We start from the raw sequence: 16,853 nt of genomic DNA, 5'->3' as shown, positions 1-16,853 counted from the left end.
AATGTGATGTGCCTGATTCACAATGTGATAATATCACGATGTGTAGATATACCAAACAATATTGATCTTATTGTTAGTGAGTTCTTAATATTTATGATTTAATGTGTTCATTATTTGAAGCTTTTTTGTATCAGTGTGTTCACATTCTGGTGTCGATATATATATATATATTATGATTTCAAATATATATATATATATATATATACATAATTAATAAATTAAAACAATAAGATTTCAAATTATATATATATATATATATATATATAATTTGAAATCTTATTGTTTTAATTTGTTGACATTGTGAACATAATTTGATTAGAACGAATTGGATGGGAGAGGTGAGAAAAAAAGGGCGGTTACAATTTTGAGGAGAGAGAGTGACATATATATATATATATATATATATATATATATATATATCTAGGGGCCTATTTAAGGGAGAACTGAGTTGTTTGTGGTAACTGTGAGAACCAATATTAACCACAAATCAATAGATAAATTAGGAAATTTATAAATTTRGTAATTTTAAATTAAAATCTTAATGCAAGGATATTTTTGGTATTTTAAAACTCTCCTCTCTCCTCTCTTCTCTCTCCGGCCACCGTTCTCCGGCCTCCGGCCACCGTCCTCCGATGATACCACTATGATACCACTGTGATACCTAAAAATATTGACTCTGTTAAACAAAATATACATTGTGATACCTAATCATATATAAGATGCATAGTGATACCACTGTGTTACATCTTCGATCGACCACACAAACGACATTAATGTGATACCCAAGCACATATATGATGCATTGTGATAACATTGTAGTATCACCGGAGGACGGTGGCAGGAGGACAGTAGCCGGAGAGAGAAGAGAGGAGGGAGGAAAGTTTTAAAATAACAAAAATATCCTTGCATTAATATTTTAATTCAAAATTGCCAAAATTATAAATTTCTTAACTTATCTATTGATTTGTGGTTAATATTGGTTCTTACAGTTACTACAAATAATTAGTTCTCATTTTATTAGGCCCCTATCTATATATATCTATATATGTCTATATATATAGAGAGAGAGAAGGGAATATGCCAGAAGAAAACTAAGTTGCGAGAATGCAGAAGGTTTTATGGGCCGTATAACTTATTTAATAAACAGATTTAATAAAGCATTATTAAATTAATTTTAAAAATGGTTGCATTATCTGTAATCTGTAGTGATATTCCTTAAATGAATTAAAATTTGAGTTTTTTTTTTCCAAATCGATTTCTAATCCTTAATAAACCGATTTCATCACAAAGATAAATCTGTAATAACTTGATTATAATTTTTTATTACATATGATAATTTGTTCGATGATCGTATCAATCGTATGTGATAATTATATATATATATATTTGTTAATTATGTGATTATGTATATTTACATTTATAGATCCTTTTATGATGCTAATATTATTACATGTTATAATATATCAATTATATTCAGACACATAGTAATATTATTAGATGTGATGATAATAACTTATACTCACACGTATGTTATCATATGTGATATGTATAAAAATTCACAAAGTGAAACATATGTTAATCGAAACTAACCATATGTGATTCAAAACATGGATACAGAAAATAGAAAAAAATGATGAAAAAACTAATAAATTGTTGTGGATATCACATGTGATATTTGATGAAAATTGTAAATATTTTTTTATTTATCAAAAGTGCATTTAGAAAACAAAATCATATAAACTAGATAAAAAAACTATGAATTTTTATAAAATTGAAAAAAATAAATCTAAAAGATATAATGAGATTTTCAAGAGATTTAAACAATGTTTTTGTTACAATTATTTTCTTAATAAAATATTTGATCCAATTCAAAAAGGTAATTATCTTAATTTTTGAAATTATTTTTTTATTTATGGTAAACTTTAATTAATAAATTATATTGCTTCTTGCCTTCTCATAAATTGGTGGCATTCTCATTTTAACAAATCCCTATATATGTTTTTTTCCCTAATATGATTTCTACTCTTCTATGAAACATTATGTTGCTGATTTTAAAGACACACAAAATCAGTTTGTATTAAAGTGAGAAGTGCAAATTAAATTATGAATTAGTTACCCATTGTTTTTCTAACATATAATATTGTAATAAAATGCTCAAAATAGAAAAAAAGAATTTAAATCTAGGCAATTAAATGCTCTCAAACATCTTGGTTTAAAATGGTCAAATAAATATATAAAAAATTATATTATAATCCCAAATTTTTTATTTTTTATTTTTGTATCTCAATTTTTTAATTTATATTTTTATATAATCAAAACAACTACATTTTTAATTGATTAACTAGAAAAAAAAAAACAATTTTTTGATGAAATAAATATTAATTACTATAATAGTTTATGATAGGTATTTGGTCATATTTGGACAATGTTTTGTAAAGGTATGCAAGTAAAAAGCATGAAATTTAAGTGATCACTTTAATTATTTATTTATTTATTTTTTTGTTGAGAAACCATTAAAGTGTATATCATTAATTGTTGTTAGTTGAACAAAAATATTCTATTATGTATCCAACAAATCCAACAAATCTGATTTTATCTCTGTACAAATGTGACAATGAACTTAGATGATTTTATGACCGTTGGAATTTTTTTTTATCTCTCAAAGATGGACATAGAATTCATCATCTCAATTTCTTGCCTATATAATTTGTGTTGTTTTATCTATTTCTACTCCATTCTGTGATGCAGTGAAACCATTTTCAATTTTTAATTGGACTTCTAGCATCAAGTCACTACTTCTTTTCTCTCTCTCTCTCTCTCTCTCTCTCTCTCTCTCACACACACACACACACACACAACACACACACACACAACAAGAACACACACACACGCACTCTTGAAAATGGAAGGAAACGGGTTGAACAACAAGGATCGGAAAGGGAAGGCCAAGGTTGATACATCTGATGAAGAAGATGTTCAAGAGCACGTGTCCTTCCCTAATGAGGGTAGAAGCATCTTTGAGGAAGGAAATGTATCAGAAAACAAGGATCCAAAAAAGGACGCAATTGTAGGGGGTTCATCATCTGACCCTCAAGAAAACAATCCACAGGATCAACTTTCTCCTGTGGATTTACCTGTTCCTAATCAGGTGGCTGGACCTTCAGCAGTAAACATATCCAGCCCACCAACTGGCGTAAGTGAGGAGGATGCTTTGGTGCCTCCAGTTGATGATGGGTCTGCGGATGAGAGATCAAAAACGCGAACCTTCCCATGCCGATACTGCTCAAAGCAGTTCCCATCTGCGCAGGCATTGGGTGGTCACCAAAACTCTCATAAGCACGAGAGGGAGTTTGCCAAGAGGCAAAGAGTGCATGCGCAAGGGTACATGCCTTACAATTATGGCCGTCTTCCTAATAGCTTAACCCTTGGGCCTCCACGGTTTCCTTCGTATAATTATGCCAACAACTTTACCCTCGCAAGGCCACCACTTGGGTACCCTTACTCTATGCCTGGTTTTCCAAACACCCAATACCCACGGCCAACCACAGGGTTGACTTTAGGGCATTTTGGTCTATCCTCTGGTATGCTATTTAAAGGTACACAACTGCCAGGTTATGACAATAATAGAATGATCAATCCCTACACAGGGAATAGTGGTAATGTCGACAATCACCCCATTGGTAATTTCAACTCAATAGGAATAACGGGTGGTGGAGAAGGTGGCATGTTAGGAGGTTTCCAAGGGACACATGGCAATAACAGGTCTATGTGGCCTGATTTGAATTCTCTAGGTATTGCTGGTGGCAAAGAAAGTGGTAGCACTACTACAGGTATATTAATGCTAAACGGAAATAGCCGTTTTCCTGCTGATGGCTTTGATGCTGCAGGCACTAGTACTAGTGATCTGTTTAGAACCTTATTTGGGGTTTCTCAAGGTGAAACTAGTAATGCTCGTGATGACTTTCAGGATGCCATTGAAGTATGTGGTGAAGGTGATGGTACTATTGATCTTCTGTCACGGTTTGGGATGGACAGTGGAATAGATGGAGAAAGCAATGGTGGTGGTAGTAATGGTGAAACCGAAGTTACTGATGATGGTGCCCTTGATCTTTTGTCAAGAGTTGGGGTGAGGGGTCCTGAGAATGGAGAACAAAATGGCGATGGATCATCCTCCGCTCTTGATTGAAATTTGGATCTATTTTTAGTTATGCTAGTTCTGTTATTTATCTCTTGAACTATGTTCTAGGTCTTTCTATATAATCTATCGTTCTTAACTTTGGTGATGATGTAATCTGAATTTCATCTTTGGTTTGAATTATAATGAAGCTGTTTTCAGTTTTTTACTTCTGCTCCATGTTCTTCGATTAATTATTTACTCAGGCGTGACCCTTTCTTATATTACCACGATACCGAAGAATCTAAGCTAGAATGAATTTAAGAAAGCGTGACGTAATGTAGATCACATGCCAATTAAGATCTAAACGGACCAGAATTGATTGGATCTCGAGTCTAGAGAATGACACAACATTTAAAGCAAGACTTAGCATAGCTAGACCTGATCTACTTCGTGATGCACATCGCATGTTCTCATTGTTGTTCGTTAATTATAAGCATTTAACTTGTACCTTAGAAGTCATGGTAAATCTCCTCTACGACAATCAGAAAATGGAGCAAACATAACATCTAAATCCAGTTATTTACGTTTACGAAGAACACATAACATAAGTCTATCAATGTCAGTCACAAATTCTATTTTGGATAGTTTTTCTGCATATACAAAATTGCTCCTCTGAATCATCCAAAATAGTTTTCCGGCACATAGAAACAGTTTGCTCCTTTGAATCATCCCACATTGTAATTGAATAGCAAAGGTCCACATTGTACTATTTAAAACCACTCTATTTTCTTTTCAAAACCATAGTTACACTTACGTCGACACCTTGTTAGCAGGTCTCATATATACCTGCAACACTGGCTCAAGTGACTTGCCATTTGAGCCAAAGGCCACCGGTTAGAACTTTGTTTTCTACCATGTGTAGGACTATAGGTGCAATATGAAAAATATTTTCCAAATAGAATTGACAAAGGGTGGACTAGGAAAGTGTTCCCGCATCTGACTTCAGTTCATCCAGGTTTTTGAAATCTTCATTGGCCTTAATTTCGAGAAAATGAAACATGTTCTTTAATTTATGCTTTCTAGAAGAGGTAAGATTAAATCTAATTTAAGATGGGATTTAATATTCAAACTCAAAGTACTCTTAGGAGTTCTACTTTCCATTGAAAAAGCTCCTCTGACCTATCTATTTCAGTGTTGCTCTGAATGGTTCCTTCTTTTTCTTTCTAGTGACTCATGGAAATGGTTTTGCTGTTTTCAAACTGCACTTGATGCATTTGGGATAATTTACACATGAGTGCATGGTATCTCTCTTGAAAATATTGGAATCTAATAGGTCCTTCACATGGGTGCTTGAGAAATCAATCACTACTTTTTTTTATTAATTAGTGTGCAGATAGGGAGTATCCAGGGACTCTCCTAAACAGAAAAAGTTGGCCATGCCAGGCGAAAATCTAGGTATTCACCATTGTGAATTATAGTTCTATATGATTTCCGATTAGCAATCTTTTTTAGATGGAGAAGTTTGCCCCCAGAACTGCCCGAATTTGACAGCTAGGTTCCTGGTCCTAGACGTCAAAGAAGACGCAAATGTCTAGTTAGGCCTTCTGAAAAGACAAGAAAGGCTATCCCTAAACCATAATGTACAGCAATTAATAATCAAGGCAAATGAACCTGGAAGAGTTTCGCAATGTTCCACAATCCAAAAGAATTTGTCGTCATCATCGTCATCATACTTGAACTAGATGTCGAAGCTTTTTCTTTCCAACTGAATATTCATGGTTCCTTAAACATAAATGTTCAGATGCTCCATTAAATGCGAGTCGTTATCTATATTAGGTGACCTATTGCGAGCAATGGAAGGTGAGTATATATAGTGAAAAGGGTGATGGGTGGGAGGAGGAGGAGGAGGTTAATTAATGGAGCTAGAAACATTGTAACAGGATAGGATTTAAGGTTCTTCGTTGCTAAATATGTAATAATTAAAATGTTGCATTATACCAAAAGGCCTTGATACAAGTCAACTGCTACTCGAGATAATATTGGAATGTCAATTATATCAAACCACTAGAAAAACCAGGTTTCCTTTTCCCCCCCTGAAGTAGTAGTATCTGTTAGAATTTAATGACAAAATCAGATAAATTAGTTGTTGGGTCAGTAAGTTGGGCCGTAGGCCATCAAATTGTGTCAATAGGCTGTCCATTAAGACAGCAGTTACAAGTCGGTTTTTATGTGTCGGTTCCAAGAGTTGTGTCTATTCTTGGAAGCAATTCATTTTGTATATATGTTTGTCTTGTATCATCTGGTTCCGAGAACAATTTGACAGAATATTTTCAGTTTGCATAAGTTGCAGTGTGCTGTGTTTTATGTTTCAATGGAGATGAAGATTACTTCATCTCCAACAGTATCAGCATTGGCATACTTGAGAGTCAAGGCCAACGTACAAGCCGATGAACAAAATTTTCTCAATCTAGTGGTGATGGTAAGATGAATATTGGTTATGGGACTTAATGATTAGAACATAGAACCTAACAGTGTGTTGATAGAGATTGGCTGACACACATTGGAGCTTCCAACCAGAGGAGCTTCATGTAAAAGCTCAAAAAGTGAATAAAAAATGGAGCTCACTTTATACATATGTGTGTGTGTGTCCCGATTCAGCATCCTCATCTTTGACAATCTCTTTCAAGGTCTCCTGGGGTAATTTTTAGTACTGAAATTCGGTTAGAGAATCGTTAGAATGGTTGAGAAGATGATAATGGCAAACCTTATACTTTTGTAGGTTAGAATATTCTTTTCTAGACTAGTTGTAGTACTAAAGGAAAGTTTTTTTTTTTTTTTTTGTGTTAATTAATGAAATGTGAACAAGTAAGAAAATCTATTTTTTTTTCTTGACCAATTAGCTTGCTTAACCATTTTAAATTTTAGAAGGCAAGGTCGATCAATAAATACTAAATAAAGGCAAAATAAAAAAAAAAGCAACTCAATTGGATGTCTTAATTACAGATGAAAGAGAGGTGTGTCTGGAGTTCAAAGTCCTATCTCTTACATTGAATTTTTAGATGAAGTAACGCATTGCCAAAATGATTTTATTTCAGGTTGGTTGTGTTCGGTATTGGACTGGACATGACCACACATGACATAACTCACTGTTATACATTTGACGTGACATGATACAAGACAAAAACTCACATGTGGTACTGGATGGGACAAAAAAGATTTGTTCCACCAAAATAGTTGGAACATAAATTGCAATGATGGAAAAAAACTAAAAATTACCAATGTATGCTGATAGTTGATGAAACCCTAATATGATATTTGGTTTATGGTCATTGCAACAACCTCCACAGCGGCCAGCCACCACTGTTGCCGTCTCTGTCGATTCACGAGGATCTTTCTAGAAGGCTAAGGAAAGGAGATCGATCTGTTGTAGCATTTACTTTTAATGTTAGTTATAGACTTTAATTTAAATCAAGTGCTTTCAAGAACAGTAGATTGGGGATGGATTATGGCTTTGAGGTGTGGTAAAAAAAATTAAACGAACCATATATATTCATGTACTTCCTTGGGTGATCCATTGGTATTTCTTTTACCATATGAACTATGAAGAAGAGGTTGAGGCATATATAATTAAGGATGGTGATTATTTGCTTTAATGCTTCGTAGGAAATAAATATTAACTTATCTAAGACAAACATTTTCTGCAGTTTGAAGAGTTCAAGAGGGCTAAGGGAACGAGATCTGCTGTACCAATTCCTTCTACTGTTAGTTATTGAGGCTTTAACTCAAGTTCTTTCTAGAATCGTCGATTGAGGATGGATTATGGCTTGAGGTGTGCAAAGAGAAAGGAAGGATTGCTTTATGCAGGTACTCTTGTGGGTGATCCGTTGATTTTTTTACAGCTTATTATTTTCTTGAATTATTAGGGGATCATACTGATCAGGGTTAGTAATCTATTATAACAAATCTAGTTTCCTATGCATTATATAAATCTAATAAAAATAAACTAATCTGGATCCCTACTAAGAGCAGATTTTCTTTCTGTTTTATAAAAACCGTCATTAATTAATTAGAAGCCTAATGATTAGGTGAATCTTCTATTGAAAATTTTGGGGTTTTTAGACCCTCCAAGAGCTCAATTATTTCATTTGTTCGATAATTTGAATACTGTAGCAAACAGTAGCATTAGCAACAAAAAATCAGGTGCTGTAAACGACCGAAGTTTGGAACGTAGATATAGGACCCCTTATATTACTATTACTGATACTGCTCTTAGATACTAATGTTTTTTCGCTCCTTGTCATTCCTGTGCAGGTGGTACATAGTTTGGAGGATATTCTGAGAAACTTCCATCTTAGAAAGGAAACTGTAACATCTGAAATTCTGCATTAGATGGAACTGTCACAAGTGAAAAAAAGCTAAGGGTGATCTTGGAATGAATAAAATGTAGTTACTTAAGTTTATAATTCTAGAAACAGCTATGAAGGTTAACTGGGTGATTTGAAGAATTGTCTTGTGAAGGAGACTGCATTCGAATGTAGTGAATAGGAAACTGGTTCTTCCAGCAGACTGTCCCATGGAGTTGGCATTTAAGGGCATTTTGGGGGAACCTGACCCTTCTAGAATATGCCCAAAATTTGATCAGATAAGTAAAGACCCTACTACACATATCTTTGGCATGCCGTTTGGGTCGAAAAGATGAATTAATACAAGTTTCTGATGTCGTATAAAGTATCTCAATCCAAGCAAAATTTTGTTATGAATGTTATTCAAATTAAACAAAAAGTCACAGTTAGAATCTGATCCTTCGCATCTTTAGTTGTTTTTGTGTTAAGTATCTCTCAAACCAAATTTCTAAACCATGGAAAGATCGACTGGTAAAGAACATAGCCTTCTTAGAATTTTAGCCAGTGATCCTAAAACTGTTGCACTTAATTAACAAGATCAAGAATCAAGAATTTTTTTTTTCTTATAACTTGTTATTATGTTGTTCAATAGAACAGTCACTTAGTTTTGTTATCGGATCTATCCGTAAGTTGATATTTATATATTAACAGCCTTGACAGCTAAATAATACTCATCCCAACTTGTTGATGACCGTGATTTTACACCTTATATAAGGCTCAGGTAGGACATTTTACAACTTTTAGTAATCGACAAGGCTCTGGTACTGTTTTCTATCATATACCTGAGATGTTGGAGGAGGAAAACACTAAGGTTATTGTGGCTTCTACTTCCTGTCTGATCATGAGGGCCGGTACAAGAAAAGCCGATATATACTTTCATCCAAAGTGCATTGTACATCTTTCATTAATGTGCGACAAATGATAATGAGTCGTTAATTATCTCCACCAGAAGCACGGTTCTCCTTTACCTCTTACATGTAAAAGAAAGCAAACATATGGTCTAAATCCAGTCATTCACGTGTGTGGAGAACATAATGATATAGGATATTTGGTCCCTTGGAGCTTGGGAGTTTTCATCCTCTAGACAGCGAAGAAGCATCAAAGCACACCAAGCTTGCAATCTTCTCCAACTTCTTAATTACCAGGTGAGCATCACGTCCAAGTGGAAGATGAGATCATTTGGAAAGACTGGCGAGGATTTCTTGAAAATCAAGCTCAGTGTGTTTTTTGCACCATATAGAACTTCTCTACTTCCTAATGTGCGCGGATGCAATACAATAAATTATTAACAGACTGGAAAATTTGGCACTCCTGTCTAAATGGTGGATGGAATCCGATGTGTGGAAAGATTTGTAAATTAACAGGTGCAGTTTCTCGTTTTTGCCCCATGAAATCTCATTTTTGTCCCATTGCATACCCAACATGGGATTATTTTTTTTGTTCCGCTCCGTCCCACACAGTCTGCATACAAAACGCACTATGACGAAACTTATATTCCGCTAATATAATAGTTTTGTTAAGTTTTCAAGCAATGCAAGCCTAGTGATTGGTCGTATACATATAGACTTGGGATTACGTGAGACACATAAGACCACTTTTTTACTCTTGAAACCTCATAGCAAAACGTTGTGAAGGTACCTGAGACCCATGAGACAACTTTTTTACACTTGAAACCTCATAACAAAACGCTGTGAAGGTAACCTTCACAATGTTTTTGCTGTGAAGGTTCGGCTTTTTTTTACCTTCACAGCGCTTTGCTGTGAAGTTTCAAATGTAAAAAAGTGGCCTCACGGATTTCATGAAAACAAGTTGGTCTCACGTGAACCCAACCATATATGTGTATGTGTGTGTGTGGGGGGGCTTATAGTTAGAGTTAGTTTTTTTTTTGGTTAACCATGACTAATCACAGGAAAATCCCGAGTAGCCCTGCAAGACTCGAACCAAGGAAATCTGATTATTTCTAGTTGAGCTAACCCCACAAGCTTAGTTAGAGTTAGTTTAACGGGAGTATAAAATGGTAATGGTCAACAAAACACCGAAGTAAAAAATGATTCCTAATCCTCATCTATTAGAAAGCAGTTATTCATTAATTAGAAATACTAAGGTCTTTGGTTGTGGAAGACCGTCACACCCACTTGATTTGTTCATCGGCAAAGTTGCATGTAAAGAAGGCGATGAGGCGATGGATGATTCAGGTATGAAGTCTGGTGCAAATATTCCTTCTTGATATAATCCTTCTCTCTCTCAGCTGTACTCTTCGTGCTTGTACACTACATATATAATTACTATTTAAACCTGGTTTAAAAACCGGGTACTATTCTCACAATCCTTCATTAAGATGTTTTAATTGTTTTTTTGGATTATGTGTAACAATGTTCCAACAAGACAAAGAAGATCGAATTAGTATACTTGTAAGAATCAATTTGGTAATTTTTCATTTGCATGATCACTTCCTGAACACATTAAATATTTAAATTCTAGAGCTCTTCTGTTCTTGTGAAAATACCTTTCTTTGACTACAAATCTAGAATTAATGAATCAAGTTCTTGGTTTTGTATTCCCTTCATTTCTGCAGCCAGGATTACACTGGATTGGGAGTGAAGTTCTTATTGTTATTAATATGTGTCTTGATTGTAGTCCATTACAACTCCTGCTTTGGTTATTAATATGTATCTTGATTGTTATCCTGCTAAGCTGTTGTTGCAAGATTTAAATTGCTTTAGTTATGCATGGTTCTGCAGTCCTGCTTTAGCTAGTTCTGGATAACAAGCTAATAAACAGATAACATGTTAGTTAGAGAAATGAAAATGGGAAGCTAGCTTAGTCTTGCTACTAGTAAATTCCTATATATGTGGGTTTCTAAAATCCAATTTAGAAATACTCGATAACAGCTCTAAGTTCAGTGTTCAAGACTATACATTCTAGAGAAATCAAAAGTAGCTAAATTGTGTATCACAAAATACCTAAAAAAACGTGATTCAGGCCGAATGGCAACCAAAAAGTGCGTGCATGAAAGTAGTGAAAAGGTAATTGGAAAAGTGATTTTTCAATATCATTTACATAACTATATATACAAAGGAGATGCACAATTACAGGAGATAAATAAGGTAAATTACAACAATCATTGACTAAACTATAATTGGAATATATGTTGAATTAATGATAAGGGCTAACTAATTATGTATAATATTATTATTGCTAATACGCCCCCGCAAGATGGAGGTTCCGTCAGAAACACCAATCTTGGATCTTAAGTGCAAGAAAGGAGTCCGGGAGAGCGGTTTAGTGAGAGCATCCGCTAGTTGATCTTTAGTGTTGATATGATGAACTCGAAGAGTACCGGCAGCCACCTTTTCACGAACGAAATGATAATCTAAGGCCACATGCTTCATTCGTGAATGATACACTGGATTAGCACACAAATACGTAGCACCGGTATTATCGCAATAAAGGAGAGGTGAGACCGGTATTGAGATACCAAGCTCTTTGAGAAGATTTTCGACCCATGCAAGTTCGGCGGCGGCATTTGCAAGCGCTTTATATTCAGCTTCGGTGGAGGAGCGCGAAACCGACTTTTGACGAGCAGACTTCCATGAGATAATATTGCCACCGAGATAAATGACATAAGCAGTTGTGGAACGGCCAACGGAGGACACACCCCCCCAATCAGAATCGTAGAAGGCAGTGAGCTCAAGAGGTGAGTTTTTGCGTAAGAAAAGCCCATGATAAATAGTTCCCTTGAGGTACCGTAGCAAGCGTTTGAGAGCCTGCCAATCTGTTTGAGTGGGTTGATGCATGAATTGAGACAGTTTATTTACCGCAAAGGAGATATCCGGACGAGTAAAGGCAAGATATTGCAGCGAACCTACAAGCTTTCGATATGGCGTGGGTCAACTTTGGGTGTCCCGTCCTCGAGAGTTAACACCTGTAAGGAGCATAAAGGTGTCTGAACAACCTTTGCGCCATCCATTTTATGCATTGTTAGGAGATCATGGATGTGGCGGTGCTGTGAAAGGAACATGCCATGCGTGGTGGGTATGAGTTCAACACCGAAAAAGTGACTAGGAGACCCTAAGTCTTTTAGAGAGAAGCGAGAGGAGAGGCGCTGAACAAAGATATTGACAAACGCATCGTTGTTGCTTGTCAAGATTATGTCGTCGACATAGACTAAAAAATAACAAGTGACCCCATCGCAATTGTAGATAAAAAGCAAGGCATCCGCATGGGATTTGAGAAAACCAAACTCGACCAAGAAGGCGGTGAGAGCCTATTCCCTCCATCATTGCAACAATCAATACTACCCAACGGCAGCCGGCTCGTAACTCTTTTCGTTCCGCCTCTGATCTGTCCAATCGAAACACTCGTTTCCAACCCTCTTCGTCCCAGCGACCAAATCGTTTCACCAAGTCTCAACCAAGTTCCAACCCTGCCCGTTCGGCTCAATTCTGCAACTTTTGCAACATACCCGGTCATGAGACCCGTGATTGTCGGAAACTTGTTAAGTTTCTCAAAGACAATCAAGTCATGTTAACAACCAACCCTTCCAATCCGATTGCTAACCAAGCCACGTCTGCTCCAGCAAACTCAATGTGGATGATGGACAGCGGTGCTTCCCACCATCTCTCCTCCTGTCCGGCTACTCTCACCTCCGTCTCCGACTACGGAGGTCCCGATGAAATCCGCCTTGGTGATGGTACTGGTTTAACCATCACCCATCTTGATTCTACTAGTTTTTTCAATAAAACTAAATCATTATCTTTACGTGATGCTCTATGTATTCCTAGCATGCGTACTAATCTAATTTCTGTTGCAAAACTGTGTCGTACTAATCATGTTTCCGTTGAATTCTTTCCTCTTCATTTCGTTGTAAAGGATCTCAACACGGGGGCGTCTATCATGCGGAGGGAGAACATCAATGATGTGTACTACCTCAACTCTTCACCCTCATCTCCTCAAGTGAATGCAACCACCTCAACCTCGCCTCTCCAATGGCATCATCGGCTTGGACATCCGTCGTTTCGTATTTTTCAACTTCTTTGTAAAGACCTCGGTCTTAACTTTAAGTCCTTGTCAAGTTCTACCTTTCATTGTCAATCTTGTTCTATGAATAAATGTCACAAGTTGCCATTTGGACCAAATTCATTTGTGGCCATTAAACCGTTAGAACTTATTTACTCGGACGTTTGGGGACCCGTTCAACAATCCATTGACGGGTTCACATATTATGTTGTGTTTGTTGACTACTATTCCAAATATGTGTGGCTTTATCCCCTCAAACGCAAGTCTGATGTCTCAACTATTTTTCCTTAATATAAACTACTTGTGGAAAAAAATTTCCAAACCCCGATTATCTCCCTTTTCACCGACAACGGTGGTGAATGCGTGGGTCTTCTACCATTCTTACAATCCATGGGCATCTCCCACTTCACAACTCCTCCGCACACACCCAAACAAAATGGGATCGCGGAGAGGCGACATCGTCACATTGTGGAAACCGGCCTTGCACTCTTGCATTATGCACTGATCGGATTTTAAACGAGCGCTAGCTCGTCAGCGATCGAGCGCATTTCATTGAGGAACTCAACAACATGCCTGGTTCCTTTAGGATTTTTGGTGAGTTTGGTTTTTAGAGAGATGATGCGGGATCGAGAAGTGCTCGCAAAGGAGGCTGATAGGCGATCCCAGGCATCCTTAGCAGTGGATGCGGATGCGATAAGTGGCTGGATTTCATCAGAACAGGAGCCTAAGATAGCGCTATAGATGCTCTGGTCTTGGCGAGCCCATAGGGCATAGGCCGGGTTGGGTTTGGAATCGGCAAGAGTTTTGTCTGGCGCTGGGGTGTCACCAGTGATGTAGTCAGCAAGATCAAGGCCGACCAGCGAGGATTGAACGTGGCGTCTCCATACGGGGAAGTTCTGGGCAGTGAGTTTGATGTTGAAGTGAGTGGAGGCGGTAATGGTGATGATGGTGGAAGCCATGGATGAATAGGGTAAAGGATGAACAGGGATCGATGGAGGAAACTCGTGAGAGTGTTTCTATGCTCTGATACCATGAGAAGGTAATTGGAAAAGTGATTTTTCAATATCATTTACATAACTATATATACAAAAGAGATGCACAATTACATGAGATAAATAAGGTAAATTACAACAATCATTGACTAAACTATAATTGGAATATATGCTGAATTAATGATAATGGCTAACTAATTATGTATAATATTATTATTGCTAATAAGTAGCCCGGTTGGGCTCGTTTCTTCCATTTTGGCCCGTTTGGCTCCTACCCATCAAGATGAAAATTGAACATTTCACGGAACGTCATGTAACACAATAACCCACAAAACAGGAATTGGGCCGGTTAGCTACCAAAAAGCGTACATGTGCTAGAAAGTTGTCTGGCTGACCCCGTTTCGTCTATGTTCTCCCATTTGGCCCCTATCCTTGACTAGGACGGAAAAGGAAACATATATTAGGAGATGTTATATATCACAATATACCCAAAAACGTGATTTGGGCCGATTGGCCACCGGAAATGGCGTCCATGAAAGTTGCTTGGTTGGGTTTGTTTCGTATGTTTTAATCCGTTTAGCCCCTACCCAGGGCCGTTCCTAGGGAGGGCAGGATGGACATGTGCGGAGGGCCAAAAATGTATATTACGGACCCAAATTTTTTAATATATATATATATATACTATACAGTAGTAGTTCAAAAAAAAAATAGTACATGAAAGAGACCCAAATTTTTTAGCATATAATAAGTTACAAGAAGAATTTAACAAATAACAAAGACTCAAAAATATATAAACTAAGAAAATTCTTACCTTCAAAAATTTACGAACATAGTAATGACCAAACTCATATCTATAATTTTGGATTTCAAAACTACTCTTGGTTTTTCATTCATTCTAGAATTCTAATTAGCCAAGTAGAAGTACACTAATCTTACATACTCACACATCTATAATAACAGGATGGAAAAAGAAACATACAACATGTAACATCCCAAACCAATCGTATTAGATATTGTTCGTTTCGTCCGTCACCTAAACTTAGGTTTAAAAATGCATCAGATGGAAAAGGTATCCAAGTCCCTTATAAGATAATTTTTTTGTTCCCTTCCTCAACCAATGTGGGATCTTATAATCCACCCTCCTTGAGTGCCAACGTCCTTGCTGACACATCAGTCAGGTCCTCGGCTCTGGTACCATCTGTAACATCACAAGCCAACCGTAACAGATATTGTCCACTTTATCTGCACACCTAGACTCGTTGGTTTTCAAACACATCTGATAGAAGAGGTATACAAGTCCCTTATATATACGGCAACTTTTCATCCTCTTTCCAACCAATATGGAATCTTATATAACAAGCCGTTATGTCACATTATATATCCAAAAAGTAGGAATCAAGCCGATTGGCCACTGAAAAAGGAGCGTACGAAATTTGTTTAGTTGGATATATTTTATCTCTGTTTAAACCCATTTGGCCCCTACTCATAATCCGAGATTTGTTTGTGCTTGATTACCGCTTACATTAGTTCAAGTGGTATGCAATGACACTTATGCTTTCGGTTGTTTTAGAACATATCAATATATATATTATAACAGATAATAATGAGGCTTTACAGAATATTCAAAAATTATAATAACCGATACATATTTGCAAGGGCCTTTTTTTAGAACTCTCTAAATTGTGAGGTCCCTTAGAATCAATACACCATATTTCATATGATTTTTTTATCTATGGCTGGAATTATCTATATATATATATATATATATATATATAATGATTAACATATTTTTGTTTTACATGTACTTGGTTTACAATCTGAATCTTTTTTGGGGTGTTTGTGAAACAAAAAATACACATAAAAATGTTCACTTTGTTAACTAATTTGTTAACTAATTAATACATACGAAATAAACACATAATGAAACAAATATATTAATCAATACATTAAATATTATGCTTAAACGGAAAAAATAATGTGAAACAAAACCATTAGGTAAATATTCTTACAGATCTCATAAAATTTGAAATTATCAAATAATTAACCCTCATATTAATAAATATGTTAAAATTAAAATGTAATAAATAATTAAATCAACTTAAATTAAATGATTAATATATAAATATAAACATGATTTTTCTTTCAAAAGCTATCATATATTTTGAATTTGATATATAAAATCAATATATCATTTATTAGTATTTATAAAAGATTATGTCTGAGCATACACGGACCAAAAACGTTTCCGTCTATTATTTTGCACCATTTAGGGAACAAAGTAACGATTTTGGCTTCCATGGACAAGAAATGCTTAATCCATCC

This window comes from Cynara cardunculus (assembly GCF_001531365.2).
Source record: "Cynara cardunculus var. scolymus isolate 2C chromosome LG 15, CcrdV1, whole genome shotgun sequence".
NCBI classification, from domain to species: domain Eukaryota; kingdom Viridiplantae; phylum Streptophyta; class Magnoliopsida; order Asterales; family Asteraceae; genus Cynara; species Cynara cardunculus.
Note: the sequence above shows the minus strand (reverse complement) of the source record.